The sequence below is a fragment of the Lactuca serriola genome, chromosome 8 (assembly GCF_051521515.1).
Source record: "Lactuca serriola cultivar US96UC23 chromosome 8, Lser_US96UC23_V15, whole genome shotgun sequence".
NCBI lineage: Eukaryota > Viridiplantae > Streptophyta > Magnoliopsida > Asterales > Asteraceae > Lactuca > Lactuca serriola.
Window position 1 is genome coordinate 3,349,969 of NC_136415.1, and position 12,573 is coordinate 3,362,541.

The following is a 12,573-nucleotide window of genomic DNA, read 5'->3' on the forward strand; positions in this document are numbered from 1 at the left end:
TTATGACTTATATTAATCAAATAATAATATTATTCTTTTAATATATTATTCTTATAATATATTAATTATAATATCTCTTCTCTCTAAATCACCCTGTCAAGTTGCTATGGTGAAGGCAACCCAAAAGGACTATGCACAATCGGGTCAAGTACTTACCAAATATAGTTACAGCCTTAGACACTAATCCAACAGTCTCCTACTTGGATAAGTCTGGTAACTATAAACGCAAACACAATCCGATTAGCAATCGTAGCTCTCAAAGACGCTGTCAACTCTGATCTTATCAGTACCCTGTCCTATTGATAAGGGATCGTACAACCCTCTGTTTTGATATCGTGCAGACGATTTCATGAGACATAGTCATTCTCATCTTCCAGCAACTTTTTCTTGAACTCAGATTTATTTGACATAGAACTTAATTGAACACATCAATTCAGTCCTAACCGGGCCCGACACATAAGTCAAATCAAATCATCAAGCGGCCGTGATATCGCTTTTACCTTCTTAGGATAAAAGTAACAGACAAACTTCGACTTATATGCATTTACTTATCAACTAACCAACTATACACAACAATGCATTTTATGACATCAATTTACTGATGCGGTTTCGCATTATCAATGTACAACCAATTAGTAAATAATAAACCATACATCTAGGTTTTAAGACCATATGATATTATCGTCTTGCGATCACTCCAAAGTGATTCCAACAAGCATGGGTTTATTCCAATGCTCAAAACTTGTTCATAAGCACTTATGAACGTTGCAACAACCCTTTGCTATGTCTAATACCATTTAGACAATCTACACACCAATTCATGACAATCTTCATTCATGCCTACTTCCAACATATGAACGATTGTGGACTGTTTGAATAATTCGATTATTCTTAATAAACTTAATTATTCTGGAAGTCAAAACATGCAAAGTGAAACAATAGTTAAACAATTAACATAAGACAGTAACAATACTTATAAATAACACTCCTTTATTTAATCATCAAATGTCAATTACATTTATCTATTACATGTTTCTAATACTATCTAATCTAAACTAATATCATCCCTCAACCCAATACTCCTAGCATGCTGTAAGTGCTTGACCCTACTTAGTCCCTTCGTAAGCGGATCTACTAGGTTATCTTCTGATGAAATCCTCTTAACCACGAGGTGCCCTTCTTCTACTCGATGCCTAATAAAGTGATATTTTCTGTCGATATGCTGAGATCTACCATGATCCCTCGGTTCCTTGGTCAAGGCAACCGCTCCTTCATTATCACAGAAAATCTCCATGGGCTCCTTAATAACTGGCACAACTCCAAGATCGCCAATGAAGTGTTTCAACCATATTGCCTCCTTTTACGCTTCGCTCGCTGCAATATACTCTGATTCGCACGTTGAATCGGCTACAGTTTCCTGTTTGGAACTTTTCCAAGTTACCGCTCCTCCATTAAGGGTAAAGACCCAACCCGACTGCGAACGGTAGTTGTCCTTGTCGGTCTGGAAACTGGCGTCACTATACCCTCGCACCTTTAAGTCATCACTCCCTCCGAGGACTAGAAACCATTCCTTGGTCCTCTGAAGGTACTTAAGAATGTTCTTGACCGCAATCCAATGCGCTCTACCAGGATTCCCTTGATATCTACTGACCATGCTCAAAGCGAAGGCCACATCAGGTCGAGTACAAGTCATAGCATACATGATCGAGCCAATTGCGGAAGCGTAAGGTACTCGGCTCATCTCAGCTATCTCAGCTTCGGTACTCGGACTTTGAGTCTTACTCAATTTGGTATTACTCTGTATCGGTAGTTCTCCTTTCTTCGAGTTTTCCATACTAAAACGTTTTAGTACCTTATCTAAGTAAGTATTCTGACTAAGTCCTATTAGTCTCTTACTTCTTTCTTTCACTATCCTTATTCCCAAATTATAGGAAGCCTCTCCGAGGTCCTTCATAGCGAAACACTTCCCGAGCCAGGACTTGACCTCCTACAGAGTCGGGATGTCATTTCCTATGAGCAGTATGTCATCGACATACAAAATGAGAAAGCTAACTATGCTCCCACTGGCTTTGACATAACACATGATTCATCTTCGCTTCGTACAAATCCAAACTCTTTGACTTTCTCATCAAAGAAAAGATTCCATCTGCGAGACGCTTGCTTAAGTCCATAGATGGACTTCTCAAGCTTGCACACTCTATTCGGATGTTTCGGATCGAGAAAATCCTCTGGCTGAGCCATGTAAACATCCTCAACCAACTTCCCATTAAGGAAAGCAGTCTTGACATCCATTTGCCATATCTCATAATCATGAAATGCGGCAATAGCTAGCACCACTCTAATAGACTTTATCTTCGCAACTGGTGATAAGGTCTCATCATAGTCAACTCCGGGAGTTTGAGTAAAGCCATTTGCAACCAATCGCGCCTTGTATGTGTGAACATTCCCATCCATGTTGGTCTTCTTCTTGAAGATCCATTTGCACCCAACCGTCTTACGTCCGGGCACATTGTCAACCAAATTCCAAACTTGGTTGTCATACATGGACTGAATCTCGCTGTCCATTGCCTCTTTCCATTTTCAGACTCCGAGCCAGCCATGGCTTCCTTATAGCTATTAGGTTCATCTAGATTTATTAGTGTACCATCACTAATATATGTGTCCCCTTCAGTAGTAATATGAAAACCATAAAACTGGGGTTGAACTCTAACTCTTTCGGAACGTCTAAGAGGTAATGACTCGTCAATGGGTTCAACCGGAATTTCCTCCTCTGGTTGAGCGCCAGCGGTGGAGGTTCCTTCATCATTCGACTCTTGAATCTCTTCACTATCGATTTTCCTCCCACTGTCTCCTTGGCTTATGAGTTCTCTCTCTCTCTCTCTCTCTCTCTCTCTCTCTCGAAAAACCCCTCTCCTTGCAACGAAGACCACATTGTCACTCGGTCTATAGAAGATATATCCAAAGGATTTCTGCGGGTAGCCGATGAAAATAAATCGCTCACTACAAGGTTCGAGCTTGTCATGAGTTTCTCATCTTATGAAAACTTCACAATCCCAAACCTTGATATGTGCCAACGAGGGAGTTTTCCCTGTCCACATCTCGTGAGGTGTTTTGGCAACCTTCTTAGTAGGGACTCGGTTAAGGATATGGGTGGCAGTCTCTAAGGCATACCCCCAAAATGAGATAGGTAGTGAAGCACGACTCATCATAGAACGAACCATGTCCAACAAGGTTTGATTGTGCCTTTCTGCCACACCATTTAACTGCGGTGTCCTAGGTGGCGTCAATTGCAAAACTATTCCACATTCCTTGAGATAGTCATGGAATTCAAGACTTAGGTACTCTCTTCCTCGATTGGATCGAAGCATCTTGATTTTCCTGCCCAATTGATTCTCCACTTCATTCTTGAACTCTTTGAACTTTTCAAATGTTTTAGACTTGTTCTTGATTAAGTAAATATACCCATATCTACTATAATCATCGGTGAAAGTCACGTAGAAGCGGTTTCCATCCTTTGTGGTGGATCTAAAGGGTCCACATACATCGGTATGTATGAGATCCAATAAACCCTCACCCCTCTCACAAGTGCCAGTGAAGGGTGACTTGGTCATCTATCCAAGTAAACAAGATTCGCACGTGTCATCTTCCCTAAGGTCGAATGAGTCCAACACTCCATCCTTTTGGAGTTGGGCTATGCGCTTCTTGTTGACATGTCCAAGATGACAATGCCACAAAGATGCCTTATCCATACTGTTGGAAGAATCTATACACAACACATCATTTCCTAGGTTATTTACAACCATAACAGTCTCATAAATTCCATTACAAGGCATTGCTTAAAAGTATAAAACACCATTTAGATAAGCATAAATAGAACCATTCATAATATTAAACGAATATCTAAATCCTTGTCTAAACAAACCATGAAATGAAATGATGTTTCTTGCCATATCAGGCGAGTAGCAACAATTATTTAAATCTAGACCTAATCCATTACTAAGCACTAAAGAATACACTCCAATCTTGGTGACAGGCGACGATCTTCTGTTTCCCATGATTAGATTTATTCTTCCTTGCTCCACATCTCTATTTCTTCTTAGTCCTTGCAAATCAGAACAAATGTGGTAACCACATCCTGTATCAAGAACCCAAGAAATAGCGTGAGATGAATTACTAGATTTAATTGTGTATATACCTGCAAAAGATGGCTTGATCTTTCCCTCCTTAATGGCTTGAAGGTATTACGGGCAGCTTCTCTTCCAATGCCCTATCTTGTGGCAATGATGGCACTCTGCCTCCTTCAGGTTAGGGTTGGGCTTAGCAGTATCAACTTTGGTCCCACTAGAGGAGGAACCATCTTGGGACTTTCCCTTGCGGTGGCTCGTTGACGAAGCCTTCCTCTTCTTATCCCTTCCCTGCCCTATAGCCAAAACAGGGGTAGCGGTTGGTGCGGGAGATGGTGCAACAGACTTGTCCTTTAGGTTGCTCTCTGCAGTCCTAAGGAGTCCTTGGAGCTTGCTTAGGGTGACCTCTTCCTTGTTTATGTGGTAGGTCATCCTAAATTGGTTGTAGCATGAAGGCAAGGAATGAAGAACGATGTCAATGGCCAAATCCTCCCCAAAGTTAACATTTATCTTGCGAAGACGATCAACATATCGTTGCATCTTTTGCAAGTGCACAGTCAACGATTCTCCATTTCCCATCTTAGCGGTGATCATATTAGTGATGATCTCGTAGCGCTCTTGCCTCGCGCTTTGGTTGAACCTCTCCATCAAGTATTGATGCATTTCATACGGATACATGTCCTCATAGGACTTTTGGAATTCTTGGTTCATAGTCGCTATCATGATGCAATGTACTTTCGTTGCATCACGTTCGTGTGTCTCAAAGACAGCCATCTCTTCGGGAGTAGCGATTTCCGGGTTGACCTTCTCAAGCTTTTCATCGAGGACATACTCTTTGTCCTCATAGCGTGAAATGGTGCGAATGTATTTTATCCATTCGCTAAAGTTGGTACCATCGAAGGTCACCTTTTGGCAAAGACTCATTAAGGTGAATGAGTTGGCAGCAACGTTGTTTGTGTTCGACATCTACAAATAGAAAGGACAAAGTTTGATTAGAATTTGGATCCCTAATTAAACACCCAAAATGAAAAATTAGGGCTAGGACCCAACAACATTATTCACATATTAGAAAAGGGATGTCGTAATCCAATCATGCAAATAAAATGGAGGTAAGTGAATGACGATTCACTAATTCTTCACCACGAAAACATAACCTTAAGTTTTATTGAGAATTACTAGATTTTAGAGATTCATTGATCCTTTCAATGGCATGTTTAAATCTCGATATTCCCCTCTAGTTTGTGACTGGGATACTGAGGATCACAAAGCGCGTGTGAATTACCATGCAAATCTACATGGTGCCTTCATTGTTACAATCATCTATTCGATGTGCCGGTAAACCACACACGCTCCATCGAACTATGATAAACAATGAATCACCCTTTGCCACCTTTTCTTAGAACCAATTAGTGTGCTGGTAAACCACACACGCTCCACTAACTTCTTACCAAGGGTGCAAAGTGCAATTTCATGGGATTGCATCAATTCACTTTTCCTAAGGTAACTAAGATTGGGAATTTATAAAATAGTTTAGTTACTTTATAGATTCATTATACTTATTAATGAGGAGAGAAAGTTGCCCTATCCTACCCGTTCGGCTAACGACCCTCCACCGATCAAGCAAGCGGTGGGTGTGAGTGTACACCCATTAAGCGCCATTTTATAGGCAACATCCTTATACCCACCTTATAGACCGACTTCGTGAATGAGGCCTACTAACGGTAAGACTAGCATTTTAATCTTACTTATATATTTATTAAGCTTTTAATAATATAATAGTATAAGGTTGCATTTTAAACTTGTAAAACTCTAAGGGTTGAAATTTAAATTCTTCTAAATTAAACTATTAATCACAAAATTCAAATTTCAAAACTTCGGGATAGAAATTGAACTTTTCAAACAATAGGGATCAAATAACAAATAATTCAAATTAAACAATTAATTTCATAATTATCTATATTTGACCTAATCCAATTTTAGTCATTAGATAATTACCAAATATTCTTAAATACTCCAATATTTATCATATAAATGATCAATATTTAAAAGATTTGAAATTATCTTTATTTATGTCAAGGATAATCATTAAATTAAGTTAAAATTCGGATTTTTACATTATAAAACGATTTAGGTATCAATCCAAGACAAAACAGCAACAAAATCCCGAATTATCCTCTGTCTGACGCTCGAACTCACCGAGTCCAGCTTTGGGACTCGCTGTGACAACCCGATATTTCAACTCTTTGTAATGACCTAAAAAGTCAAGTATTGTAACCACTTTTGTGTTAATAAAATTAACTTTGATAATAAAATGTCCAAAAAGTTCTATTTAAATTCCTTCTATGTTTAAATGTCATTAAACCATGATCGTACGTAAAAAGAACGCCCAAATCCGACTTCGTATATTGAAGTTAAGATTTTTCCAAGTTCGGCTTAGCAGCAGACAGCTAAAAACTCGAATCGGAGATCGAGCGACTTTTGGCCAGAATGACCTAAACGAGAATCGAAGGTCTCGATAATGGTATTTCATTGGTGAAAAGTCTGGCAAAAACCGACGTCAGATAAAGAAGTTATGAATTTTTAAAGAAATTCCTTAATCACGTCATTTTATAATTAAATAATAAAAATAATTTCGGAATTTGCCAACGGAGTCTAAACGAAAGTTGTAGAGCGTAGTCTCACCTACGCGTGGATATAAAAACCATCGAAAACGGAGTTTGTATGAAGAATATATGATTTTTTGAAGTTTATTAAATAATTTATATATAAATTTAAATCAAAATTCCGGTAATATCCGAAGAAGGAGTCAGCGTCCTCATCCGAGTTACGTGCTGCGTAACCCCGTACGCCCCGCGTACCCGAGGGCCTTGGTCTCGGTCCGTCCACGTCGCCCCTATGCGAAGCTACCCGATCCGTCCCATCCGAAGCCGAGGCAGTCGAGGACTCGGTCATGCATGACGTACGCGTACGCGCTGCGTACGAGTGTACGCCCCACGTACCGAGGCTTCTCAGACCCCCTATAAATAGAAATGCGAGGGTTCCCGGAAATTCACCCCATTTCTCTCCTTTCTCTCACGATCTTGCCTCGATTTCCGTGCCCGTTCAAACCCGAAGCTCTGGTCTTTTTGATCAAGTCCCGAGGGTCGATTTTACTCCCGAGATTCCTGAGAATCTCAAGAAAAATCCGTTTCCCAAGACGAAACTCTGCCCGGTTTTCCATCTCACTATCTTCAAACTTTCAAGTGAGTTCATACCCCTTAATTAACCTTTTTAAGATATTCTAAATGCTTTTATATGCTTTTATATATCCAAATCACATGTGATTTATAAACTTTATAGGAAACTTTCGTATATAAAATATGTTACAATAGAATTCTATCTTTTGAAATATAAATTGTTGTAATGCATGTATAAACTAAACATTTTCTTAGATTTTATGTATACTTGTCTATCTTAGGCTCTACAAAAATCTATACTTTCATAACAAGTGATTCCTTTTCTAGGTATTTCTAAACAAACGAGACACACTTTTAAAACTATAATAGGTATAGTTTTACGTGGATATTGCTAACTTTTGCATACTAGAAACTTGATTTTCAAGAAGTCACTTTCATATACAAGAACAAACGAACATTTTAACACGTAAATCTGTTTTTATACCACGGTTTTGTGAGACATAAACTTCACGTACGTTCGAGTACACATTTCAAGTCCTGTATTATATACCAGAATCCCTTGGAGGGGGAGCATGGTGTTTGTGTATAGATCTATACGGGCTTGACAACCCGCACCCTGATTGTTAGCTACAGTCCACCGTTTGGGGTGACAAACGTCATAACATTCCAACGCTTGAAGAACGTTGTGTATAGGCATTCCGAGTCAATAGTATGATTATAAAACTCACATGGAGTATTAAAAATGCATTGATTTACAAGGTTTTCAAACACATTGGTTATTTCACACTTACATACATTTTAGAAACAAACATTTGTCTTGAGAGAAGGCTACTTTTATACTAGTAGAAAATATAGGATTTTCTAAACACAAACAAACAAGGACAAAACATTTCATTTCATACAAACATTGTCATTTAAATACTTATGAAACTCACCAGCTTAAATGCTGATCTACTCTTTCAAAATTACTTGTATGTCCCAGGAAATCAGTAATTTCAGGTATCATTATGCTTTTGATGAAGGGATGCTGCAGCGCCAGTTTAATCTCATATTTTGATATCATATTGTAATTGGTTTTGAACATGTAACTTTTTGACAAATGTAAACTTTCAATTATATATATGTTGGTTGTATTGCTTTCTTTACTATGTATTCTATTGTTACGCTACCACATGAAGTCATCCGCCCCGAACGTTTCCGCCGTTCAGGTTTGGGGGTGTGACAGATTGGTATCAGAGCAATGTTTATAGTGAACTAAGTATATCGAACCACATAAGATATACTAACTATAAATGCTTAAGGGACTAACACTCTCTGACAAAACATTTTTCTTTTTACGCTTAAGCAGCGTTACGTTTAACTTAAATTGATAGTTCATTTAAGTACAATTACATGCATCCAACAAATTATTTTAATGATATCTAACTATACAACAAGTATTTAGACAAGTTGACACTACGATTAAGCCTCGATATATGTAATCAGATTTTGGGCAAATATAGCGTGATCAACTATATTTGCCCGAGATTGGACCAACGTATATCGAGGAAGGATCGTAGTAAGCAACAAGTCAAAACTTACCAAACGTTACTAGAATCAAACACAAGAATTTAAATACTATAGGAGTATTTGCTACCTAAACTAGTTTAACTTACATGTTTTAACTTTATTCAATTCTTATAACCCTATTTCTCGTACAGTCAAATGGCTGGATTTCACCACCCTGGCAACCCCTACTTTCCCAACCAAGGCAATGGAGGATGGGTCGAAGATGATCCCGAAGAGGACGAGGAACCCATAGAAGTGGATGATGACTCTGGTACCGACTCAGAACCGGAAGTGATCGATCCACCACCCGTTCAACCTCCCATCTTCGTAAGGAACTTTCAAGGACCGACTCCCGTCTGGGGAAGTCACCTCCATCATTGGAGCCAACAACAGAACTTACGCCCTCCCTACGGCATGTGCCGGGACTTCTATGATGTCCGCGGTGGAGGTTCGGCTGATCGGGCACTCCCGATAATGGTGGGTAAGCTAGCCAATCAGTCCTATCAGTCCGGAGTTCAAGCTAGCCGACTCCGGGATGTCAACGTGGAAGTGCAGGTTCACACTTCTGACATCCGTAGGCTGGACAATACAAGACAATGCTCAACTCCAAACCGAGGCATTTCAAGCGCAAATGATTGCAGCCCTCGCTGAACTAAGGGAACAACAAGCCGCTTTTGATAGGCGTCTAATGGAGTCGAAGCAATCAGATGCAGAGTCAAGCTCCAAGCGCAACCTACATCGCAAGTAGTGCTTGTCAAAGACTCAAATTTTGTTATAGCTTAGGACCTCGGCTAAAAGTCTTCAAATTTCTCGAACTTTGTAATCGGACACCCTTATAGGGGTCAAATTTTCATGATCGTTGTATCAAATTTTATATTAATATAAGTGACACTATTATTACTACGTTGAGTATTTCGTTCAAACCTTGAAAAGTCTTTGAGAAACCAAATAGGTCTTACAAATAACTTTCATTCTTCTATTTTAAACACATTGGTTATTTCACACTTACATACATTTTAGAAACAAACATTTGTCTTGAGAGAAGGCTACTTTTATACTAGTAGAAAATATAGGATTTTCTAAACACAAACAAACAAGGACAAAACATTTCATTTCATACAAACATTGTCATTTAAATACTTATGAAACTCAACAGCTTAAATGCTGATCTACTCTTTCAAAATTACTTGTATGTCCCAGGAAATCAGTAATTTCAGGTATCATTATGCTTTTGATGAAGGGATGCTGCGGCGCCAGTTTAATCTCATATTTTGACATCATATTGTAATTGGTTTTGAACATGTAACTTTTTGACAAATGTAAACTTTCAATTATATATATGTTGGTTGTATTGCTTTCTTTACTATGTATTCTATTGTTACGCTACCACATGAAGTCATCCACCCCCGAACGTTTCCGCCGTTCAGGTTTGGGGGTGTGACACTCGCCGAGTAGGGCCAACTCGTCGAGTCCAAAAACTGACTCGCCGAGTTGAGTCGACAGAGGGCAAGAAAAACGATTTTCAGCAAGTAAAACAGTTAAGCATCATATTCAATTGAAACCAATCATGGCTCTAATACCACTGATGGGTTTTGGACATAAGAACTTTACCTATGTGCACATACAACCCTATAGCTTGGATCTAGGTTTCACTAATTGAACATGCAATAATTCCAAGACTTTCATGGCTAGATCTAAGAACAAAACATATGAAAAGAGATCTAGAATAATACCTTGAGTTACTTGCTTGAAACCTTCTTCTTCTTGGAGCTAAGAGTCACAAATGTCACTCCTCTAATGGCTTACAAACACCAACTAGCAAGAAGGTGACTTGAGAGTGATGAGGAAGAGGGAAATCGGCTCTAGGGTTTCTCTAATCACAATGATAGCCTATTTCCTCAACCCTATGGGTCTATTTATACTGTGAGCTCCTAGGGTTTCACCCTTAAACCCTATTTGGATAACTTAGCCTCAAAGCAATCCAAATCCCTTCCTGGATAAGCCCTTGGACGATTTCTAGGTGATCCATATCCCTAAAATCGTCCAACCCCATATCCATATGGATTATCAGCTCAAAATACAACTTTCATACATTTGACAGTTTATACCCCTTTATTCAATTAATCTCTTTAAGTCACCAAATTAATTCCTAATTAATTTATGACTTATATTAATCAAATAATAATATTATTCTTTTAATATATTATTCTTATAATATATTAATTATAATATCTCTTTTCTCTAAATCACCCTGTCAAGTTGCTATGGTGAAGGCAACCCAAAAGGACTATGCACAATCGGGTCAAGTACTTACCAAATATAGTTACAACCTTAGACACTAATCCAACACTTTTAACATCCTTCTCAAAAACCAAATAGCTCCATCATTAGAAGATGTGTTATCCACCATGATAGTAAACACATTATTAATGCCCCCACTCTCTTATGTATTCATATACAAGACTCCCAATGGTTTCACCCCTATGGTTCTCTATTGGACAAAAATTAAGTATCTTTTTTTTGTAAAACCCAGTCATCGTTGATCTAGTGTGTCGTAAGGAACATATAACTATAATTCTGAACTGATGACCAAGTGTCGATGGTTAGACACATTGTTTAGCCTTTAAGCATGTCTTTTACCTTTATTGCCTCTTCTTCATAAATGGATAAACAATCTCGAGCTATAGTCCATCTTGATACAAACTTGAAGTTTGGATTCTATTCCCAAACAAACTCCCAGAAACCCTCGTCATCGACCACACTAAACAGCCGATTGTCCTTAATACACATTTTTAGAAGGGCTAGTATGCAATTCTCTTGGCTAAATGAATGTGTAGCCAATGACCCACTACCACTCGCCCCCTTATTTGTCGGCTTAAAGCTCAAAGTTGATTGTCTCTTTAAATCGGGATTTTTATAAATAGGGGAGCTATTACATACATTTGTTAAGTGACTGAGCAACGCTAAAGTACCATTTCTAGTATTAAATGACATTAATGTACCACAATATTTGCATTTTGATTTCTTCGCGCCTTTTACTTTTGGAAAATGATCCCAAACAATGGATGTTTTCCTATTTGTAGGCGTATTTTCCTTTTCATTGTCAACTTTATCTGTCGGTGATTCTTCAACTATAACAAGTTCTTGGTTATCCATATCTAAATCAATTATAGGTTCATCACTAGACATTGCTACTTTCTAGTCCCAAACTAAAAAAAAGAAAACCAATATTAAACATATTGCATTGAAATAGAATGCCACCAATAAAAACATCAAACACATTGCATTAAAACATAGGTTTATCAACAAAAATTAAACAAATAGCATTGAAACAAAAACAGAGTACTAACATTGCTAATTTACACAATGTGATTCATTTGCCGCTTATTGCAAAAAATTAGAAACACATGCAACTTATTACGTTTCACTAATTACATTGACAAATTTAACACACTGGTCTGAAAAAAAAATTCATCTACAAAAATCAAAAACATTGCATTGAAAAAGAAAGAAAAAAAATCACTAGCCACTACTATTTTCTACTATCTGATTCAGAGAATTACAAAAATCCATCAACAAAAGTCACTAAATAAAAATTCAGAAAAAATACATTGAATGATAAAGGGTTAGGACCGAGACTTTGAGTGCAAGCCGCAACAATTCAACAAAGAGTTAGGGTTCATCAATAGATTAGCAAAATCAGAAAAAGAACCTTTGTGATGAAG